This window comes from Rhinopithecus roxellana, chromosome 18 (assembly GCF_007565055.1).
Source record: "Rhinopithecus roxellana isolate Shanxi Qingling chromosome 18, ASM756505v1, whole genome shotgun sequence".
Classification (NCBI taxonomy): Eukaryota; Metazoa; Chordata; class Mammalia; order Primates; family Cercopithecidae; genus Rhinopithecus; species Rhinopithecus roxellana.
In genome coordinates, this window is record NC_044566.1 from 1,182,977 (window position 1) to 1,207,003 (window position 24,027).

The 24,027-nt window shown below is 36.6% G+C and overlaps 1 long non-coding RNA gene across 1 annotated transcript; it reads left to right on the forward strand.

Annotated features, from left to right (window-relative positions):
* Positions 1–6,467: 6,467 nt before the first annotated feature.
* LOC115894570 lies at positions 6,468–23,014 on the forward strand. The gene is made up of 3 exons (XR_004054697.1): positions 6,468–6,578; positions 13,470–13,546; positions 22,893–23,014. It is a non-coding gene; the product is annotated as an uncharacterized LOC115894570 (long non-coding RNA).
* Positions 23,015–24,027: the final 1,013 nt, after the last annotated feature.

A 24,027-nucleotide genomic window follows, 5' to 3' on the forward strand; every position in this document is an offset into this window, starting at 1 on the left:
CTTGTGATAGTTTGCTAAGAATGATGGTTTCCAGCTGCATCCATGTCCCTACAAAGGACGCAAACTCATCCTTTTTTATGGCTGCATAGTATTCCATGGTGTATATGTGCCACATTTTCTTAATCCAGTCTGTCACAGATGGACATTTGGGTTGATTCCAAGTCTTTGCTATTGTGAATAGTGCTGCAATAAACATACGTGTGCGTGTGTCTTTATAGCAGCATGATTTATAATCCTTTGGGTATATACCCAGTAGTGGGATGGCTGGGTCATATGGTACATCTAGTTCTAGATCCTTGAGGAATCGCCATACTGTTTTCCATAATGGTTGAACTAGTTTACAATCCCACCAACAGCGTAAAAGTTTTCCTATTTCTCCACATCCTCTCCAACACCTGTTGTTTCCTGACTTTTTAATGATTGCCATTCTAACTGGTGTGAGATGGTATGTCATTGTGGTTTTGATTTGCATTTCTCTGATAGCGAGTGATGATGAGCATTTTTTCATGTGTCTGTTGGCTGTATGAATGTCTTCTTTTGAGAAATGTCTGTTCATATCCTTTGCCCACTTTTTGACTGGTACCGAAACAGAGATATAGACCAATGGAACAGAACAGAGTCCTCAGAAATAATACCACACATCTACAGCCATCTGATCTTTGACAAACCTGAGAGAAACAAGAAATGGGGAAAGGATTCCCTATTTAATAAATGGTGATGGGAAATTTGGCTAGCCATAAGTAGAAAGCTGAAACTGGATCCTTTCCTTACTCCTTATACGAAGATTAATTCAAGATGGATTAGAGACTTAAATGTTAGACCTAATACCATAAAAACCCTAGAAGAAAACCTAGGTAATACCATTCAGCACATGGGCATGGGCAAGGACTTCATGTCTAAAACACCAAAAGCAACGGCAGCAAAAGCAAAAATTGACAAATGGGATCTAATTAAGGAGCTTCTGCACAGCAAAAGAAACTACCATCAGAGTGAACAGGCAACCTACAGAATGGGAGAAAATTTTTGCAATCTACTCATCTGACAAAGGGCTAATATCCAGAATCTACAAAGAACTCAAACAAATATACAAGATTTAATAATTTTTCAAGCCTGCCATCCCTCCCAGTCTATTACTTTATTTCACCATTACCTATATTTGAATATCCTGCCATTAGTCATTAACTACTCATTAACACCTTGAGTTATAGACACACAGACACCAAGTATAGAGTTTCACCCAATAGATTATAAATTTTGTGAAGGTGGGCACAACACTCACTCCTCAATGGAGAGACCAATGCCTTTGACACATAGCTGACATTCAATAAACATTTAATGAATGAAAAAATTCCTGCCATACAGAAAATTTTCCACTACATAATGATATTGATGGAAAATATATTAACATTTAAATACATTTGTACTCAGAGTCACTTTTTGCGGGAGTGGAAAGCTCTAGAACTTTGAGTAGTCTCCATTTGCATCACTGTGCACCCCACAAGCTTGTAAAGGCTGCAGTATGCAGTTGGATTAATCTGGGCATTAAACTCAAGGTAGTCATAAAGGTGGTAATGCAGTACAAGGTGATGGTTACACTTATCATTAAAACACAATCATGTAATTAAAATAATCATGTTAATTAAAACGCAATCTTTTTTTTATTATTATATTTTAAGTTCTAGGGTACATGTGCATAACGTGCAGGTTTGTTACATATGTAAACTTATGCCATGTTGGTGTGCTGCACCCATCAACTCGTCAGCACCCATCAATTCATCATTTATATCATGTATAACTGCCCAATGCACTCCCTCCCTCCTCCCCCCTCCCCATAATAGGCCCCAGTGCGTGATGTTCCCCTTCCCGAGTCCAAGTGATCTCATTGTTCAGTTCCCACCTATAAGTGAGAACATGTGGTGTTTGGTTTTCTCTTCTTGTGATAGTTTGCTAAGAATGATGGTTTCCAGCTGCATCCATGTCCCTACAAAGGACGCAAACTCATCCTTTTTTATGGCTGCATAGTATTCCATGGTGTATATGTGCCACATTTTCTTAATCCAGTCTGTCACAGATGGACATTTGGGTTGATTCCAAGTCCTTGCCACTGTGAATAGTGCCGCAATAAACATACGTGTGCATGTGTCTTTGTAGTAGAATAATTTATAATCCTTTGGGTATATACCCAGTAGTGGGATGGCTGGGTCATATGGTACATATAGTTCTAGATCCTTGAGGAATTGCCATACTGTTTTCCATAATGGTTGAACTAGTTTACAATCCCACCAACAGTGTAAAAGTGTTCCTATTTCTCCACATCCTCTCCAACACCTGTTGTTTCCTGACTCGTTTTATGAAGCCAACATCATCCTGATACCAAAGCCTGGCAGAGACACAACAAAAAAAGAGAATTTTAGACCAATATCCCTGATGAACATCGATGCAAAAATTCTCAATAAAATACTGGCAAACCGGATTCAGCAGCACATCAAAAAGCTTATCCACCATGATCAAGTGGGCTTCATCCCTGGGATGCAAGGCTGGTTCAACATTCGCAAATCAATAAACGTAATCCAGCATATAAACAGAACCAAAGATAAAACGCAATCCTTAGAGGTTACATGACATTTTGTTTACTGGAATACAAGGTAGTTGGGGTAGGTGGCCAAAATGATGTTTTATGCTGTTTTTCACTTAAAAGAAAACAATAGAAGACTTTTTTGAAGGGAAGGAGAATTTAAATTTTTCCATGTGCAGATTCTACCTTATATTTGGAATATATATGTTTATAACAATTATTTGTGTTCCATTTTATAAGGGGAGTAGCTAATCTAAAATATAAACCATTTTTGTTCTAATAGTGCAATTTATTTCCTTTATTAGCATAATTGATGCTTAGAGCCTCAAATTCAAGAAAACATATTAATGAATAATTCATTGCCTTCTAATTCTTATTTATGTGAGTAAAGCTGGAAGAGATAAAAGGCAAATCATGGGGAATTTTTCAGAAGAAAGGTCATTTTAGCAAAATATACTATCTCCTACTAAGATGGAAAAAAAAATGCAAGGGAGTAGGAATACTGGAATGTGAGAAAAATACACGCTTGGATTACAATGTAGCTCAGAAAAGAGCACACTTGTTGATCTGCCTTGAGATTAAATAGTCCTCTATCATTTTGTTGAATTTCGCTTTCTGCTTGAACCTCTCACTTCTTCCTCTGGAGGTATTAGTAGTCCCTCAATCCGGTCCCTTTTCTTTCTTTTTTCTCCATTCACATTTTTATTGGTATTATTGTTTTCAATCACAAACTTACAGAAAGTTGGAAGTACAGTAAAATAATTATTTTTAAATCATTGAAAATAAGTTCCTGAACTAATGCACCATCACCTGTGAATATTTCCATGTGTATTTATTAAAAATATTCTACACATTCACAATGCAACCATTACAGTCAAGAAATTAACCAATAATTTACTACCACTGAATTCTCAGATCCCTTTCAAGTCTTGCTAATTATCTCAATAATGTCCTTTATATTAACAGGATTGAGTTTCAAACCACAAGTTACATTTAGTTATGAAATCTCTTTAGTTTCTGTATTGGCTGGATAATGGCTCCAAAGTTAGCTGGTTCTAATCCCTGGAATCTGTACATGTTACCTTGTAAGGAAAAAGAGTTTTTGCAGATGTGATTAAATTAAGGTTCTTGACTTGGGAAGATTATCCTGGACTATCTGCATAGGCTCTTAATCCAATCATAACTGCCATAAAAGAGAGGCAGAGGGAGATTTGATACACACAGAGAGGAGAAGGATATGTGATGAGGGTGGAGACTGCAGTGACGAGACCATGAGACAAGGAAGCCGAGGAACACTAGCAGCCACAGAAACTAGCAGCAAGGGAAGACTCCTCCCCAGAAGCCTTTGGAGGGGGTGGTCCTGCTGGCACTTCATTTCAGACTGGTGGCCTCCAGAATGATCAGAGAATGAATTCCCATTGTTTTAATCTTCCAAGATTTTGGTAATTTATTACGGCTTTCATAGGGAGATAATACAGATTTTGGTAGAGGAAATGGGGAAGTAGCTTTGGAGTTAGGTAGCGAATAAGGCTAGAAGACTTTTGAGAAATGTACTACAAAAAGTGTAGATTGCCTTAAAGAGACTGTTGGTAGCAATGTGGACATTAACTGGGCTTCTGGTGAGGATTCAGAAAGAAGTGAGGGGCATGGTAAGAGCGCCTCGATCATCAGCATTTTGGAGAAAGCTGAGGCCTGTAGTCTGTCCGGTAACATTACATGGTTCCTTTTTAATATCACTGGACTCTTTCACTAAAGGTGCTGTGCTTCTTAGGTCCAATAAGAGGAAGACGAGCTGAATATTAGATTAGAATTACCTTATTATAAGACTGTCAATAAGTATACTTTACACATCAGAGGAGCCCTGAAATTAAAGAGCCTGCAGTCTAATCTTCACTGTTCCACATATAAAATGAGAAATTTAAATAGAACATGTGGTGAAGCAGCCTCATATTTTCCTCCTTCCTTTCGGATTGTCAAAATAGTGATGCGGTTACCAATTTAATGTCAAGCTATATAAAATGTTTTATTTTTTGCCTACAAATGTGGTTTATATTTCTATCAAATGTCACAGTTTTCTCATAAAAAGTATCATTTTATTTAATGAGCTTATAAATATGATTGAACTGCTATTGAAAGAGATTCTTCTGTATAAGAAGTTGTGTGACCTTGGGATGATGTATCACCTTTCAGGGCCTTGTGAAAAGTGGCTCTTTGGCTCAGTTGGTTCCAGTGGTCGCTTCTAGCAAGAGCTTTCTTTTTTTTTTTTTTTTTTTTTTTTTGAGACAAAGTCTCCCTCTGTTCCCCAGGCTGGAGTTCAGTGGCATGATCTCGGCTCATTGGGTTCATGCCATTCTCGCATGATCTCTGCCTCCTGGGTTCATGCCATTCTCCTGCCTCAGCCTCCCAAGTAGCTGGGACCACAGGCACCCGCCACCACGCCTGGCTAATTTCTTGTATTTTTAGTAGAGATGGGGTTTCACCGTGTTAGCCAGGATGGTCTCCATCTCCTGACCTCATGATTTGCCTGCCTCGGCCTCCCAAAGTGCTGGGATTACAGGCGTGAGCCACCGCGCCCAGCCTAGCAAGGGCTTTCTGTGATTCTGAGTATATAGAAATCAAAAGCTATTTTAGATTTCCGTAAGGTTGATCAAAAGTATGGGATGTTTTCTTTAAAATATATGAATTTACTTTGAAAAAGAATGCTCATTGTAGTACATTATGGATAAATGCAAATTCAACTTTTGTTTACCTGGTTCTTTATCCAGTCATAAGGAAAAAAAGACAATTTGTCAGCAATGTTTAAATGTATGTGTCTTGGATCAATTTAAACGCTATAGATACTCTGGTTTTACAGTCATATTCTAGAGCAAAGTAAACACTTGGAAGATGGCTATGGCATGGGATAATTCCTTTTTTGTAAAAACAGTTTTTACATCAAACTGTTTACATCAAACTGTCTCTGTCTCATCAGAGAAGTATCAAAAGAGATAGAAATTATTTTAAACAATGCACTAACTGGAAATTCTGATGTCGAAATGCACAATCACTGAAATGAAAAATTCACTAGACAGGCTTAACAGCAGAATCAAACTGGCAGAAGTAATCAGCAAACTTGAATATCGACTTCATAAAGTTTACATAAACTTGATCAAGACTAGGCAATCTGAAACACAGAGGGCAAAGAAGAATGAAGAAAAATAAGCAGAGCCTCAGAGAACTGCACCAACATGTGCATGATGGTAGTGCCAGAAAGAGAGGAGAGAAAAGAGCAGAGAAAATATCCAAAGAAATCATGACCAAAAATTCCCCAAATTTGATCAAAAGCATCAATCTATACACCCAAGATCAAGGAACGCCAAGTAGGATGAGCACAAAGTGATCCATACCTAGAAACAGCATAGGAAAAGTGCTGAAAAACAAGAGAGAAAACATTGAATGCAGCAAGAGTAGAACAACTCATCATGTATAAGGGAATCCCCGATAAGATTAACAGCTGACTAATCTTCAGAATTGATTAGTGGAAGACAGAAAGTAATGGTATTAAATATTCCAAGTGCTGAAAGAGAAGCTGTCACACAAGATCTTATATTCAACAAAACTTTCAGAAATGAACATGAAGCAAAATATTCTTAGAAACAAAAACATAATTTTTGTGAGCAGACCCACCATGCGAGAAATACTAAAGGAAGTCATTCACACTGAAAGTAAGTAATCATACATGGTAATTTGAATCCACACACAAAAAAACAAAAAGCACTGGTAAAGATAATTATGTAATTAGAAAAGACAGTATACATGCATATTTCTTCTCTTTTTCTTAAATTATGTAAATAACTTGCATAAAATATATATGCATAATTGTATTATTCAGTCTACAACAAATAAATATGTAATTTGATGATAAAAACAAAGGAAGTGGGTAGGAGCAAAGCTGCCGTGGAATAATGAAATGATGTCAGATAGTAACTTGAATCCTTAGGGGAAAAAAAGTGGACCTAAAATGGTAAGTAGGAAGACTGTTATAACAAACTCTATAAATATACTTGCTTTGCTTTTATCTCTAAATCTCCTTAGTAAATATAAAATTTTATAAAGTAAAATTAAAAGAATTTATTTTGGTTTTGGTTTTATAACATGAGTAGATGTTTATATGTATAACAATATCAAAAGAGGAAAGAGGGAAGAGAGCTATGTAGAAGTTACATTTCTGTATCTCACTGAAATTAAGTTAGTATAAATTTGAAGTAGATAAACTATGATACGTATGGTAAGTCTTAGAGAAACCAATAAGGAAATCACTTAAAAATATATTGTGAGGCCAGGTGTGGTAGCTCTTCTAACCCCTTGAAAGGCTAAAGCAAGACGGTGAATTGAGGCCAGGAGTTTGAGAAAAACTTGGGCAATAGCAAGTCGCCATTTTCTACAAAAAAAAAAAAAAATTAAAATTTGCTGGGCGAGGTGGTAGTCCAAGCTACTCCTGTAATCCAAGCTACTCAGAAGGCTGAAGCAAGAGGATGGCTTGAGCTCAGGAATTTGAGGCTGCAGTGAGCAATGATTGTGCCACTGTCCTCCAGCTTGGGCAACCCTGTTTAAATATATATGTATATTAATATAGTAAATATAGCGAAAAAATATATACATAGTGAAAAAATTATTAAAGGAATTGAATTAAATAATGCTACACTCAAAAACATTAATGCAAAGTAAAGGAGTAAAGGAGAAATAGAGAAAATAAAAGGTATGAGACATATAGAAAACAAAAACTAAAATGGCAGATATAACTATACCAAATGATAACATTAAATGCAAATGGATTAAACAGTCCAGTTTAAAGTTAGAGACTGCTGACAATCAATTGGTGTGGGCAATAGGATTCCGCAATGTACTCTCTAGAGGACATACTTTATATTGAAAGATACAAATAGGTTTAAAGTAGAATAATGGTAAATGATATAACAAACGCAAACAGTAACTACAAGAAAACTTAAGTGGCTATATTTCTGTCAGACACTGTGGTAGGATGACTGAATATTCCCCAGATGAGATGGGGAGATTCTGCTGGATTATCAAGTGAGTTTCATGTAGTAACAAGTCATTATGAGGGTACCAGGATGTCAAAGTGATAAGTTGGAGATATGACAACAGAAGGAAGAGATTGTAGAGATATGAGGAAGGAATTACAAACCAAGAAATGCAGGCAGTTACTAGAAGTTTAGGCAAGTAAACTAATTCTCTCAGAGTTTGCAGGGGAACCAGCCTACCAACATCTTGAATTTAGCTCATGAAACTGATTTTTGATTTCTGACTGCAGACAAGTAAAAGAAGTAAGAGAATGAATTGATATTTTAAGCGACAAAATCTTAAAAAATGTGTTATAATACCAATATAAAATTAAGACAGGCAGTTTAGATTGTAAAAATAAAATGTTACCAAATATAAGGAGGATTATTTTATATTGATAAAGGGTCAATCCATCAGAAAGATATAACAATTGTAAACATGTACACCTAACCGTGGAGCCCTATAATACATAAAAGAAAAACTGACAAAAGTGAAAGAAAAAAATAGACAATTCAACGTGTCATAGACTTCAGTACTACACATTCAATAATGGATAGAACAAATCAGCAGAAGACCAACAAGAAAATGTAAAACTTATATAAACTATAAACCGAATAGACTTCACATACACAGATAGAATACTCTACACAAAAGCAGCAGAATACATATTCTTTTCAAGTGCACATGGAAGATCTTTCAGGATTCCATAGGCTAGGTTATAAAATCAATCTTAGAAAATTTAAAAGGATAGAAATAACAAAGCATATTCACCAAGCAGAACAGGGTGAAACTAGAATTCAATGACAGAAAGAAATTTGAGAAACTCGCAAATATGTCGAAATTCAAGAACACACTGCTAAATAACCAGTGGGTAAAAGACGAAACCACAAGGAGACTTAGAAAATGCTTTAAGATAAATGAAAATAAATATACAACACACCAAAACTTAGTATGCAGCTAAAAACAGGCATATAGCTTAGTGGGAAATTCATAAGTGTAAAATACCATATTTTTAAAAAGTTCTTTACTTGATAGACCAATATTCCATCTTGAGACACTAAAAGAAGAGCAAATTGAACACAAAGCAAGCAGATTAAAAATAATAAATATTAGTGTTCAAATTAATGAAATAAATAATAGTAAAACAATAGATAAAAATCAGTGAAACAAAAAGTTGGTTCTTTGAAAAAGACCAATAAGGTTGAAGAACCTTTTACTAGGCTGATGAAACAGAGAGAGAGAGAGAGAGAGAGAAGAATTATGTTCATAACATCAGGAATGGAGGGGACATTACTGCTGAAACTAAAAGATTTAAAGAAATGTAGTAGTAACGACTTATCTGTGGGAGATATGTTCCAAAATCCCAAGTGGATGCTTGAAACCACAGATAATATTGAACTCTTTATGTACTATATTTTTTCCTTATACGTACCTGTGATTTATCAATTTGGCTCAGCACGGGATTAACAATAACTAATAAAAACAGAATAATTATAGAAATACACTGTAACAAAAATATGCAAATATAGTCTGTTTCTCTCTCTCTCAAAATATCTTATTGTACTGTACTTGCCTTTATTCTTCTTGTGATAATGCAAGATGATGAGCTGCGTACCCACTGAGAGAAAACGAGGTGAATGACTTGTGTGTTGTGGTGTGGCATAGTGTTAGGCTACTACTGATCCTCTGGTAATGTTAGAAGGACCATGTGTTTTGGGTGATCTCAGGTCATTCAGCCATAATAATATCAATGGTTGGATGTCAGGATGATCTGATAAGCAAGGCAACTACTAATTGACTAATGTGTGGGTATAATATGCAGCACAGGGGATGATTTATGTCCTGGGATCAACCAGATGTGATGACGCACATTTGTAGTCCTAGCTACTGGGGAGGCTAAGGTGGGGGGATCACTTGAGCCCAATAGTTCAAGGCTGCAGTGAGTTATGATTGCACTACTGCACTCCAGTGAGATCCCATCTCTATTAAAAAAAAAAAGTGAGGCAGGATGACATGAGATTTTATCACACTACTTAGAATGGTGTGCAATTTAAAACTTATGAATTGTTTATTTCTGGCATTTTCTGTTTAATATTTTTGGACTGCAATTTACTGCAGGTAACTGGAACTATGGAAAGTGAAATGACAAGTAAGGGCAGGACTGCTGTACCATGAACAAACAACAAATTAGATAATTTAGATCAAGTGGGACAAAATGTATAGAAAGATACAAGCTCTCAAAACTGACGGAAGAAGAAATTAAAAATCAGAATAGACCTGAAACAAGTAAAGAGACTGAATAAATAATCAAAATCCATCCAACAAAGAAAATTCTAATTTCAGATCCTTCATTAGTGAATTGTTCCAAACCTTTAAAGAAGATTTAACAGCAATCCTACACAAACTCTTCCAAAAAATAAAAGATGAGTGAACATATTCCAAGTTATTCTATGAGGTTAGTGTTACTCTGATACCAAACCCAGACAAAGAAATTACAAGACAGAAAACTAAAGATCAAGCTACCCATATAAACATAGGTACAGCCGGGCACGGTGGCTCACGCCTGTAATCCCAGCTCTCAGGGAGGCAGAGGCGGGAGAATAGCTTGAGCCCGGGAGTTCGAGACCTGCCTGGGTAATACAGCGAGACCCCGTTCTCCACAAAAAGGAAAAAAAAAAAAAAGACAAAAAAAAATAAACATAGGTACAAAATCCTCATAACATACCAGCCAACTGAATCCAGCAATATATAAAAGAATCAATTGCCATGACCAAGTGGCATTTATCACAGGAATGCAAAGATGGTTTAAACTCTAAGCATTCACTAATGCAATCCACCATATGTTTTAGTCCACTCGGGCTGACATGACAAAATACCACAGATTGATTCACTTAAAAAACAGACATTTATTTTCTCACAGTTCTGAAAGCTAGAAGTCCATGATCAAGGTGCCAACAAATTCAGTTTCTGGTGAGGGCTCTCCTCCTGACTTGTAGTTGATCACCTTCTCACTGTATTCTCACATGGCTTTTCCTCTGTGTATGCACAGAGAGAGAGAGAGAGATTTCTATTGTCTCTTCCTCTTAGAAGGACACCAGTACTGTGGGTTTACAACCCCACACTTATGCCTTCATTTAACCTTAATTACCTCCTTAAAGGCTCTATCTCCTTAAAAAAGAAAAAAGAAAACAAAAAAAGAGTTAAAAAACTAGGAATAGACAGGAACTGACTCAGTATCATAATAAGTGTTTATAAAATACAGCCAACATCAGACCCAATGATGAAAGACTGAAATCTTCCCCCTAAGATCAGGAACAAGACAAGAATATATACTCTTGTCACTTCTATTCCACATTTTACTTGAGGTTCTATTCTGGACAATTAGGAAAGAAAATAAAATAACAAAGCATATAGATAAGAAAGGAGGAAGTAAAACTATATTAGCAGATCACATGATCTTGTTCATAGAAGATCATAAAGAAATCCACTAAAAAACACTGGAACTATCATGCATATTCAATAAGGATGCAAGATTGAAGATCAAGATGGAAATTAATTTTATTTCTGTATATTATTAATAAAATCCAATATGATGGGAATTATTGAGAGTTGATTTGTGTATGACAAAAACGATATACTGAAATTCTAATTTCTGGAACCTATGCATGTGACCATATATGGAACTGGGGTCTTTGAAAATATAATTAAAATGTAAGTTGAGATCCTGCTGAAGAAGGATGAGCCCTTAATTCAATATAACTGGTGTCCTTATAAATAAGAGTAGAAGAGACATGGATATATACACACATAAACAGTGGAACACCACATGAAGGCACATAGACACGTGCACACGCACACACACACACGATTGCCATGTGACAATGGAGGCAGAGATTGGAGTTGTGCAGCTTCACGCCCAGGAACTCCAAACATTCCCATGAATCATTTAGAAACTACCAGTGAAAGTATGGCCCTGTTTACACTTTGATTTCAGACTTCTCTTGTTTAGGACTGTGAGAGAATAAATTTCTGTGGTTTTAAGTCTCTCAGTTTTTGGTTATTTATTATGGCAGCCCTAATACAGATAAGGGAAGACTACTATACTCTCCAAAGATAGATCAATATGTTCCCCTATCAAAATCTAAGCTGGTGCTTTGTTATTTTTCTAGAAATGGACAAGCTGATCCTCAAATTTATACACAAATGCAAGGGACCCAGAATAGCCAGAATGATCTTAAAAAAGAATAACAAAATTAGAGATCTTATCTATGCTTATTTTGAAACCTACTGCAAAGCTACAATAATCAAGACATGCAGGCATAAGAATAGACATAAATCAATGGACTAGGGTTGAAATCATACAAACATATATTTACATTCAGCTGATGTTCTGGCAAGAGTTCCAGGACAATTCAATGGGGAAAGGAAACTCTTTGCAATAAATAAGTGGTAATGTTAACATTCATGCAAAAGAATGAATCTATATTTCTACGTCATGCCATCCAAAAAAGCAAATCAAAATCGAACAAAGACCTAAATTTAAAGCTAAAATGATGAAACTCTTTGAGGATAACGTAGGCATCACTTTGTGACCTTAGGTTAGACAATGGTTTCTTTGATATCATGACAAAAACATAAGTGACGAAAACAAAACAAAGAAAAACATAAATTGGGCTTGATTTAAAAATTATGTTTCAAAGGACAGTATCAAAAGTGTGAAAAGACAACCTACAGTTTAGGAGAAAATGTGTGCAAATTATATATCTGATAAGAGACTTGTTTGTAGAATATATAAAGAGCACCTACAACTCAATAATAAAAAGACAAACACACCAATTTAAAAATGGGCCAAGGATTTGAATACACATTATCCAAACAAGATCTACAGTTGGCCAATAAACACACAGGAGATGTACAATGTCATCAGTCATAAGGAAATGAGAATCAAAACAATGAGATGCTATTTTTATACCTATTGGGATGGCCATAATAAAAAAACCACCAGCAAAAAGCAACTGTCAGTGAAGAAGTGGACAAATTTTGAACACTCATGCACTGCTGGTAAAAGTGTAAAATGGAGCAGCCACTTTGGAAAACAGTTTAGCAATTCATAAAATTTTACAAATGCAGTTAACGCATGACCCAGGATTTATACTCCAGGAGAACTGCAACATATGTCAACACAAAAACTTATACCTGAGTATTCATAGCAGCATTATTTGTAATAGCAAAAAGTAGAAACAACCCAAATGCCCATTAACTGATAATTGGATAAATTAAATACGGTAGATTCGTATGATGGAATGTTATTTAGCAATGAAAATGGAGTCATGATAGAGGTTGCAACATGCATGAACGTTTAAAACATTATGCCAAGTGAAAGAAGCCAGTCCCAAAAGACCCATATTGTGTGATACCAATGATTCAGAATGTCCATAATAGGTGACTCTACTGAGACAGAAAGTAGATCAGTGGTTGCCTAGAACTAGGGGCATCGGGAGAAATGAGGAATGACTGTTAATGGACAAAAGGTTTCTTTTTGGGGTGATGAGAATGTTCTAAAATGAACTGTTGTGATGGGTGCACAACTCTCTGAAAATACCAAATATTGAATTGTACCTTGAAAAGATTAAATAGTATTGCATGTAAACTGTATTTCAATACAGGTGTTATAATGAATGAGACCATTTAGGGTTATTCTAGGTTAAAAAAAGTTGAATTCAAATGATAGTAGTGGATCTGGAGAGGCGTGGATTCAAGATATACTTGAAGTGTAACTGATTGGGAGTGGTGCAGGAAAGTATAAAATTAATGCTTCTATGTTTCTGCCTAGGAGAACACAAGGATTTGGGAGAAAGATGAGAAGTTCAAATCAGGTTTATGATGATTTTGAAGTGCCTATAAAACAAGGTATTGAACTTTTTTATTATTTGAAATGGTCAATTCTTGTCTTCTGCTTTGGCGATTATTCCACATAATGGGCCAGAGCCCATCTCCCACTATGGGATGCCCCTCTCACAGATAAGGCCCAGGTTTCATATATGACCTAGATTTTTTATTAACTTTCATTTCAGGTTCAGGGATAAATGTACAGGTTTGTTATATAGGCAAATTGCATGTCACAGGGGTTTGATTTACAGATTATTTTGCTACCCAGGTAATAAGTGTAGTGCCCAATAGGTAGTTTTTTGATCCTCACCCATCTCCCTCCCTTTACCATCAAGCAGTCCCAAGCACCTGTTGTTCCCTTCTTTGTGTGCACATGTACTCAGTTTTTAGCTCCCATTTATAAGTAAGAACATGTGGTATTTGGCTTTCTGTTCCTGTTCTAGTTGGCTTAGGGTAGTGGCCTCCAGCTCTATCCATGTTGCTACAAAGCATATCATCTCATTCTTTTTTATGGCTGCATAGTATTTCATAGTGTATATTTACCACATTTTCTTTATCCAGTCTACAGTTGGTGGGCATTTAGGTTGATTCCATGTCTTTGCTATTGTGAATACTGCTGTGATGAACATGCATGTGCATATCTCTTTATGGTAGAATGATTTATATTTCTTTGGGTATATACTGAATAATGGAATTGCTAGGTAGAATGGTAATTCTGCTTTGAGTTCTTTGAGAAATTACCAAACTGTTTTCCACATTTGCTGAACTAAATTGAATTCCCACCAGCAGTGTGTAAGTGTTCCCTTTTTTCCCACAACTTCACTAGCATCTGTTATTTTTTGACTTTTTAATGATAGCCATTCTGACTAGCATGAGAGAGTATCTCATTGTGGTTTTGACTTGCATTTTGCTAATGATTACTAATGTGGAGCATTTTTTTCATATGTTTGTTGGCTATGTATCTCTTCTCTTCCAGGGTTTTTATAATTTTAGGTTGTTCATTTAAACCTTTAATCCATCTTGAATTAATTTTGGGTTATTTAGTAAGGAAGGGGTCCAGTTTCAGTATTCTGCATATGTCTAGTCAATTATCCCAGCACCATTCATTGACTAGAGAGGCCTTTTTCCTATTGATTGTTTTGTTGACTGTCAAAAATCAGATGGTTTTAAGTGTGGGGCATTATTTCTGGCCTCTCCATTGTGTTCCATTAGTCTAGGTGTCTGTTTTGCAACAGTACCATGCTGTTTTGGTTACTGTAGCCTTGTACTGTAGTTTGAAGCCAGGTAATGTGATGCCTCCTGCTTTGTTCTTTTTGCTTAGGATTGCCTTGGCTATTCAGGCTTTCTTTTGGTACCATATGAATTTTAAAACAATTTTTTTTATAATTCTGTGAATAATTTCATTGGTAATTTGATAGGAATATCACCGACTCTGCAATTGCTTTGGTCAGTATGGCCATTTAAAAAATATTGATTCTTCCTATCCGTGAGCATGGGAATTTTTTTTATTTGTTTGTGTCATCTTCTATTTTTTGTGCAGTGTTTTGCATTTCTCATTGTAGAGATTTTTTTTTCCTCCCTGGTTAGCTGTATTCCTAGGTATTTTATTCTTTTTGTGGGTAAAGTGAGTCAGATTACATTCTTGATTTAGCTCTCAGCTTAGATGTTGTTGGTGTATAGGAATGCAATCGATTTTTGTACGTTGGTTTTGTGTCCTGAAATTTCATGGAAGCGGTTTATCAGATCTCAGAGCTTTCACACAGAGACTGTGGGTTTTTCTAGGTATAGAATCATATTGTCTGAAAACAGGGATAGTTTGATTTCCTCTCTTCTTATTTGGATGCCTTTTATTTTTTTTTTCTCTTGCCTGATTGTTCTGGCCAGGACTTTCGGCACTGTATCAAATAGGAGTGGTGGCAGAAAGTATCTTTGTCTTATTCCAATTTTTAAGGAGAATGCTTCTAGGTTTTTTTCATTCAGCATAATGTTGGCTGTGGGGTCGTCATAGATGGCCCTTATTATTTGAGGTATAGTCCTTCAGTACCTTGTTTATTGAGAATTTTTAACATGAAGAGATGTTGAATTTTATCAAAAATCTTTTCTGCACCTATTGAGATAATTACGTAATTTTTGTTTTTAGTTCTTTTTATGTCATTAATCACATTTACTGATTTGCATATGCTGAACCAACATTGCATCCCAGGGATAAAGCCTACTTGATTGTCATGGATTAACTTTTTGATGTGCTGCTGAATATGGATTGCTAGTATTTTGTTGAAGATTGTTTCATTTATGTTCATCGAGTTTTCTCTTTTTTATTAAATTTCTGTTGCCTGAAGTTGTCTGTTTTTCATCGTGTCTCTGCCAGATTTGGTGACAGTCTGATTCTGGCCTCACAGAATGAATTAGAGAGGAGTCTTTTCTCCTCAGATTTTTGGAATACTTTGAGTAGGTATGGTTCCAACTCTTCTTTATACATCTGATAGTATTTGGCTCTGAACCTGCCTAGTCCAGGGCTTTCCTGATTGGCAGACTTATTACTAATTCAATTTCAGAACTTGTTATTAATATGTTCAGGGTTTCATCCCTCTTGGTTCAACCTTGGGAGGTGGTATATTTCCAGAAGTTTATTGATTTCTTCTAGGTTTTCTAGTTTGTGTGCATAGAGGTATCATAGTACACCCCGAGGGGTTTTTGTGTTTCTTTGTGGTCAGTGATAACATGTGCTTTGTCATTTCTGATTGCGTTTATTTGGTTTTTCTCTTTTTTCTTTATTATTCTATCTAGCTAATGGTCTATCTTTCTCATTAATTCTTTCAAAGAACAAATTCCTGGATTCATTGGTCTTTTTTTTTTTTTCACATCTCAATTTCCTTCAGTTCTTCTCTGATTTTGTTTATTTCTTATCTTCTGCTAGCTTTGGGGTCGGCTTCCTCTTGTTTCTCTAGTTCCTCTAGTTGTGATGTTAGGTTATTAAATTGAGATCTTCCTAACTTTTTGATGTAGACATGTAGTGTTATAAACTTCCCTCCTACAATGTGTTAGCTGTGTCCCAGATTTTCTAGTATGTTGTATATCTGTTCTCACTAGTTTCAAAGAATTTCTTGATTTATGCCTTAATTTTATTATTTACCCAGAAGTCATTCACAAGCAGGTTGTTTAATTTCCATGTAATTGTATGGTTTTGCATTTGTTTAAATGCAAATATAATTGTATGGTATAAAAATCAATACTATTAGTAGTATTGTACTGTGGTCTGAGAGTATGCATGATGTGCTTTTAGTTTTTTAAAAACTTTGCTAAGAAGTATTTTATGTCCAGTCATGTGGTGAGTTTTAAAGTATGCGGATGTGCAGATGAGAATAACGTATGTTCCGTTGTTTTGAGATGGAGAGTTCTGTAGGTATTTATTAGGTCCATTAGGTCAAGTGTCAAGCCCAGGTTCTGAATGTGTTAGTTTTCTGCCTCCATGAACTGTTAATAATGTCAGTTTCTTAGTAGGTCTCTAGGAACTTGTTTTATAAATCTGAGTGCATCAGTCCTGGGTGCATATACATTTAGGATAGTTACGTCTTGTTGAATTAAGCTCTTTACAATTAAATCATGCCCTTCTTTTTCTTTTTTGATCTTTGTTTAGAGTCTGTTTTGTCTAAAATTAGAATAGCAACCCCTACTTTTTTCTGTGTTCCATTTGCTTGGTAGGATTTTCTCTATTCTTTTACTTGAGTCTAAGAGTGTCATACAGGTGAGATGGGTCTCTTAAAGACAGCATATGTCTTTATCCAACTTGCCACCCTATGTTTTTTAATTGGGGTATTCAGCCTGTTTACATTCAAGGTTAGTATTGGTAAGCGAGGATTCGATCCTGTCATGTTGTTAGCTGACTACTATGCAGACTTGTTTGTGTGTTTGCTTTGTCACTAGTCTATGTACTTAACTGTGTTTTTTCAAGTAGCTGGTAGTTGTCTTTCCTTTCCATATTTAGCATTCCATTTAGGATCATTTGTAAGGCAGGTCTGGTATTAACACATTCCCTTAGCATTTGCTTGTCTTTAAAGGATCTTATTTCTCCTTCACTATGAAACTTAGTTTGGCTGGATATGAAATTCTCATTTGGAAATTCTCTCTTTGACAATGCTGAATATGGATCCCTAATCTCTTCTGGCTTGTAGAGTATCTGCTAAAAAGTCCACTGTTAGCCTGATGGAGTTCCTTTTGTAGGTTACCTGCCTCTTCTTTCTAACTGTCTTTAACATTTTTTCTTTCATTTCAACCTTAGAGAATCTGATGACTGTTTGTCTTGGGCATGGCATTCTTGTTAAGTATTTTATAGAGGTTCTGTGCATTTCCTCAATTTAAATGTTGGCCTCTCTAGTGAGGTTGGGGAAATTTTCACAGATTATAGCCTGAAATACTTGTTCCAAGTTGCTTGCTTTCTCCTTGTCTTTCAGGAATTCCAATGACTTACAGATTTTATCTCTTTATACAGTCTCATATTTCTCAGAGATTTTGTTCATTCTTTATTTTTTAATTTTTGTTTGAGTGAATTATTTCAGAGAACTGACTTCTTAGTTTTGAGATTCTTTCCTCAGCTTGGTTAATTTTGCTGTCAATACTTGTGATTGTATTCTGAAATTCTTGCAGTGAATTTTTCAGCTCTATAAGATCAGTTTGGTTTTCTTACAATGGCCATTTCGTCTTTCATCTCCTGTATTGTTTTATTGTATTTCTTAGAATCATTGGATTGGATTTCAACTTTCTTCTGAATCTCCATGATCTTCATTCTTATTAATATTCTAAATTATATTTCTGTCATTTCAGCCATTTCAGCCTGGTTAAGAACCATGTCCGGGAACTAGTGTGGTTATTTGAAGATAAGAAGACACTCTGACTTTTTGAGTTGCCAAAGTTATTGCACTGGCTCTTTCTCATCCATGAGTAGATGTTCCTTCAGTTCTTGAAGTTGCTGGCCTTTGGATGTCTTTTTTTTCTTTTATCTTCTTTGACATCCTTGGGGATTTGATTGTGAGATAAGGTGGGTTCAGTAGACTGTCTTCATTTCTTGAAGATTTCAGGGAGCCAAGGCTAAGCTCAACACTGCTTGGAAGGGTCCTCTAAATCTTGGGGGCTGGTATCAGGCCCCCAGCTTTGTTCTCTGGCCCCTTGAGGTTAGAAACCTGCTACGCTGGAGGGATTGAGGTGTTTCTGGACCACTGTCCAAACCATGACAATGGGTGTTGCCAGACAAAGTGCTTTGTTGGGTGGTGGTAGCGGGACTTATGCTTGTTCACTTGTGCCAGCAGTTGCAGCAGCACAGTGTGGTGCATGCTCATAGGCTGGGTCTGGGCTGCTGGCAGGCACAGGGCTTCTGGTGGCTGTGAGGTTTTTCACAGCACCAGCAGTTGTAGTCCATCAGGGGGCTGTTGAGGGCAGGCACCCGGTGTCCATGTGCATGTTTGCACTGGTGGCAGTGTTGGTGCAGCATTGGGGAGCTGATCAGTGTGGGGCTGGTGGCCTCTGTGCATGCATTCACACTGGCAGTGGTGGTGGTGTGGGGCCAGGGGGTGGGTCATTGGTGCATGAACTAGATTTTACCAGTCAGAGACACTTGCTCTGGAATTTGAGAAGGAAACTGATGACATGCAGAAGGAAGGCTACATGAAGTCTATGTTGAGGCAAGCAGTAGCCATGAGCCACAGCAGAAGTTGGATCTGGATTACAGAGCCTCTGGCTCCTGGAGATTCAGCAATAGGTCTCCAGAAGTATGAATGCAAATGGTAGTACAAACTGAAGGATCTGTGCCTAGTGATAACAGCTGTGGTATTTTTATAGGCTCACTTTTGCACTGTGATTGGGAAAGACTTCTTTGTAATAATTATGTCATCTTGGAGCATGCATCTCCAGTCCTTTCAAGAGATTCTGGGCATCACCCCAAATCCCTTTAATAAAATATTTTTCTATTTAAATTAGGTAGATATAGTTTATGTTGCTTTCACCCATGAGAAAGCCGAATGATACAATATCCAATAAGAGATGCTGAATAGACTAATAGATTTTGGGAGAGAGACTTAAGCTGAAGATTGGTTTTCAGTAGTTATCAATGACACCACAAGAATGGATGGGTACACAACAATATGCATGTTCTTAATATTACTGAATTATATTTTGAAAAGTGGTTGAAATGGTAAATGCTATGGTGTGTGTATGTGTGTGTGTGTGTGTGTGCATGTCTGTGTGTATTTCCACAATAATAGGGAAAAGAATGCATAGGAAAGTTGAAGGCAACAGTATGAAAGGAAAGGATAATATAAGAAATAACCTAAACATTTGAGCCTTAAAGGGTAAAAGAACAGAAAAAGATGTTCCTAAAGGGGAATGAAAATAGCACATTATATTCAACTCTTCACACAGTAATTGGCACTTGATAGTTTGGATCAAGTAAACTACATATTTACTTTACATGCCACCAAAAGCAATTGACTACTTTCTGAAACACTTCCGTTAACATACATCTGTTAACATACAATTGAATTCAATTTTTTTCTTTCAAGTAAGATTTGTTATTTTGGATGATGGATTTTGGTCATGTTTATTGACAGGTATTATCAACAACCTTTACTACTATTGGATTTCCTCACCTTTAGTTACTTAATAACGTCAACTCCGCTAGGTTAAAATAAAAATAGCAATAGACTTGATCTTTATGTTTTTTTCATTACCTTAGCTTGATCCTTAAAAGTGGCAGAGGTGAACATATTTATGATAAAGATTAAGCTAGAGAGGGATTATGGCATTTATAGTTAGACTTTCTGTTACTTTTAATTTTTTTAGACTTGGAATTATACTCACTAATTGTGACAGAATAGCCTAAAATGTCATATACATAGAGTCATATATATATACTATGTATACTGTTATATATAGTTTATATATAATATATAGTATATATACTATATATTAACATTTTATATGTAATATATAGTATAGTATATATACAGTATAATACAATATACTATATATAGACACTATATATCCAATGGTACTTATATATTATATAATACATATGCAACACGTATATATGTATACATATCATATATACTATGGCATGTGTTATATAGTTATGTTATATACCATATATATTACATATGCTATAGTATATATACTATACATACATACACGCTATAGTGTATACATATACAATTATATATTACATAGTGTATATGTACATTATTATATACATTATATATAATATAGTATATAGAATACATAGTGTGTGTATGCATATATTATACACATACACAGACAAAAACATGAGCGAACTTCAAGAAGTTCGTGGAAAATGGAATTTAGAGATAAAATTTTAAAAATGTAAACTATATTTTTAAACATAAGTTCCATCAAGAACATTTTTGTAAGCTGTGATTACCAATCATTTAGTCCATTCCTAAAAAGCTGAGGGTCCTTTAACCATTTCAATACAATCTTTTTTACATTATTAAGAAGAAAAATTGGTGCTCTTTCCAGAAGTTTTTAGATTAGAAAACAAAAAGGAAGCCAAAAAGTGCCAAATCAGGACTGTAAAATGAATGCCTAATGATTTTCCACTGAAACTCTTGCAAAATAGCCCTTGTTTGATGAGAGGAACGAACAGGAGCATTGCTGTGTTGGAGGAAGACTCTGGTGTTTTTATGCTAAAGCTTTGGCTAACTTTTTTAAAAACTCTCCTAATAACCAGATGCTATTTTTTTTTATTCTTCAGAAAGTAAACAAGCAAAATGTCTTGAGTACCCATCAAAACTGTTGCCATGATGTTTGCTCTTTATAGGTGTCCTTTTGCTCTGAGTGGACCACTTCTACCTCTCAGTAACCATTGCTTTGATTGTGTTTTGTCTTCAGGATTTTACTGGCAAAGCAACGCTTTATCTACTTTTACAGTTCCTCAGAGGAGTGCTTTAGGATCTTGATGCTGCTTGCCTAAAATTTTCATTGTAAGCTCTGCTGTTTTCTGCAGCTGATCTGGGAATAACAGTTTGAGTACCCGTCGAGTGGAAAGTTTGCTCAACTTTAATTTTTTACTTATAATTTTGTAAGCTGAACCCTTTAAAATGTCTATGATTTCTGCTGTAATCATCAGTTCTCTTCGATTAGAGCATAAACTTTTTTTAAATACTCACAAATTGATGTAAATAGTCTGCCATAGCAGGCTTCATCTTCAACATCGTCTTGTCCTTTCTTAAAGTGAGTTATCTATTTGTAAACCACTGATTTCTTTGGGGCATTGTATTAGTCCATTCTCACACTGCTAATGAAGATACACCCAAGACTGGTAAATTTATAAAGGAAAGAGGTGTTTTCTTTGTTTTGTTTTTTTTGTTGTTGTTGTTGTTGTTTTGTTTTGTTTTGTTTTGTTTTGAGATGGAGTCTTGCTCTGTTGGCCAGGCTGGAGTGCAGTGGTGTGATCTTGGCTCACTGCAATCCCCACCTCCTGGTTTCAAGTGATTCTCCTGCCTCAGCCTCCTGAGTAGCTGGGATTATAGGTATCTGCACCAAACCTGGCTAATTTTGGTAGTTTTAGTAGAGATGGGGTTTTTACCATTTTGGCCAGGCTGGTCTTGAACTCCTGACCTCAGGTGATCTGCTTGCCTCAGCCTCTTAACGTGCTGGGATTACAGGTGTGAGCCACTTCTCCCAGCTGGAAAGAGGTTTAATTGACTCACATTTCAGCAGGGCTTGGAGGGCCTCAGGAAATTTACAATCATGGTGGAAGGGGAAGCCAACATGCCCTTCTTCACATGGCAGCAGCAAGGAGAAGTGCAGACTGAAGTGGAAGAAAGGCCCTTAAAAAACCATCAGATCTCATGAGAACTCACTCACTATCACAAGAACAGCATGGAGTTTACCACCCCCATTATTCAATTACCTCCAACTGGGTCCCTCCCATGACACGTGGGGATTATGGGAACTACAATTCAAGATGACATTTGGGTGGGGACACAGCCAAACCATATAATCCCACCCCTGGCCCCTCTCAAATCTCATGTCCTCACATTTCAAAACACAAACATGCCTTCCCAACAGTTCCCCAAACTCTTAACTCATTTTAGCATTAACTCAAAAGTCCAAGTCCACAGTCTCATCTGAGATAAGGCAAGTCACTTGTACCTATAAGCCTGTAAAATCAAAAGCAAGTTAGTTACTTCCTAGATACAGTGAGGATACAGGTATGGGTTAAATACACCTGTTCAAAATGGGGAAATTGACCAAAACAAAGGGGCTAAGGCCCCATGCAAGTCCAAAATCAAATAGGGCAGTCATTAAAACTTAATGTTCCAAAATGATCTCCTTTGATTCTGTGTCTCACATCCAGGTCATGCTGATGCAGGAAGTGGGCTCCCATGGCCTTGAACAGCTCCACTCCTGTGGTTTTGCAGCGTATAGCACCCCCGGCTGCCTTCATGACTAGAGTTGAGTGTCTGCTGCTTTTCCAGGTACATGGTGCAAGCTGCTGGTAGATCTACTGTTCTGGGGTTTGGAGCTCTTTTCACAGTTCCACTAGGCAGTGCCATAGTGGGGACTATGTAGGGGGGGGCCCAACCCTACATTTCTCTTCTGCACTGCCCTAGGAGAGGTTCTCCATGAAGACCCCGCCTGGTCATCCAGGCATTTCCATACATCCTCTGAAATCTAGGCAGAGGTTTCCAAACCTCATTTCTTGACTTTCGTGCACCTTCAGGCTCAACACCACATGGAAGGTGCCAGGGCTTGGGGCTTGCACCCTCTGAAGTCATGGTCTGAACTGTACTTTAGCTCCTTTTACCCATGGCTGGAGCAGCTGAGATGCAGGGCACCAAGTCCCTAGGCTGCACACAGCATGGGGGTCCTAGGCCCAGTCCAGAAAACCATTTTTTCCTCCTAGGCTTCTGGGCCTATGATGGGAGAGGCTGCCATGAAGGTCTCTGACATGCCCTGGAGACATTTTCCCCATTGTCTTGGTGATTAACATTCATCTCCTTGTTACTTATGCAAATTTCTGTAGCAGGCTTGAATTTCTTCTCAGAAATTTTTTTTTTTCTTTTTTATTGCATCATCAGGCTGCACATTTTCTGAACTTTTATGTTTTGCTTCCCTTTTAAAGATAAGTTCAAATTCCAAACCATATCTTTGTAAATAGATAAAACTATATGCTTTCAATGCACTCAAGTTACCTCTTGAATGCTTTGCTGCTTAGAAATTTCTTCCACCAGATACACTAAATTGTCTCTCTCAGGTTCAAATTTCCACAGATCTCTAGGGCAGGGGGAAAAATGCCACCAGTCTCTTTGCTAAAACACAGCAAGAGACACCTTTATTCTGTTTTCCAGCAATTTCCTCATCTCCATCTGAGACCACATCATCCTGGACTTCTTTGTCCATATCACAATCAGTATGTTGTTGAAAGCCATTCAACAAGTCTCTAGGGAGTTCCACACTTTCCCACATCTTCCTGTCTTATTCTGAGCCCT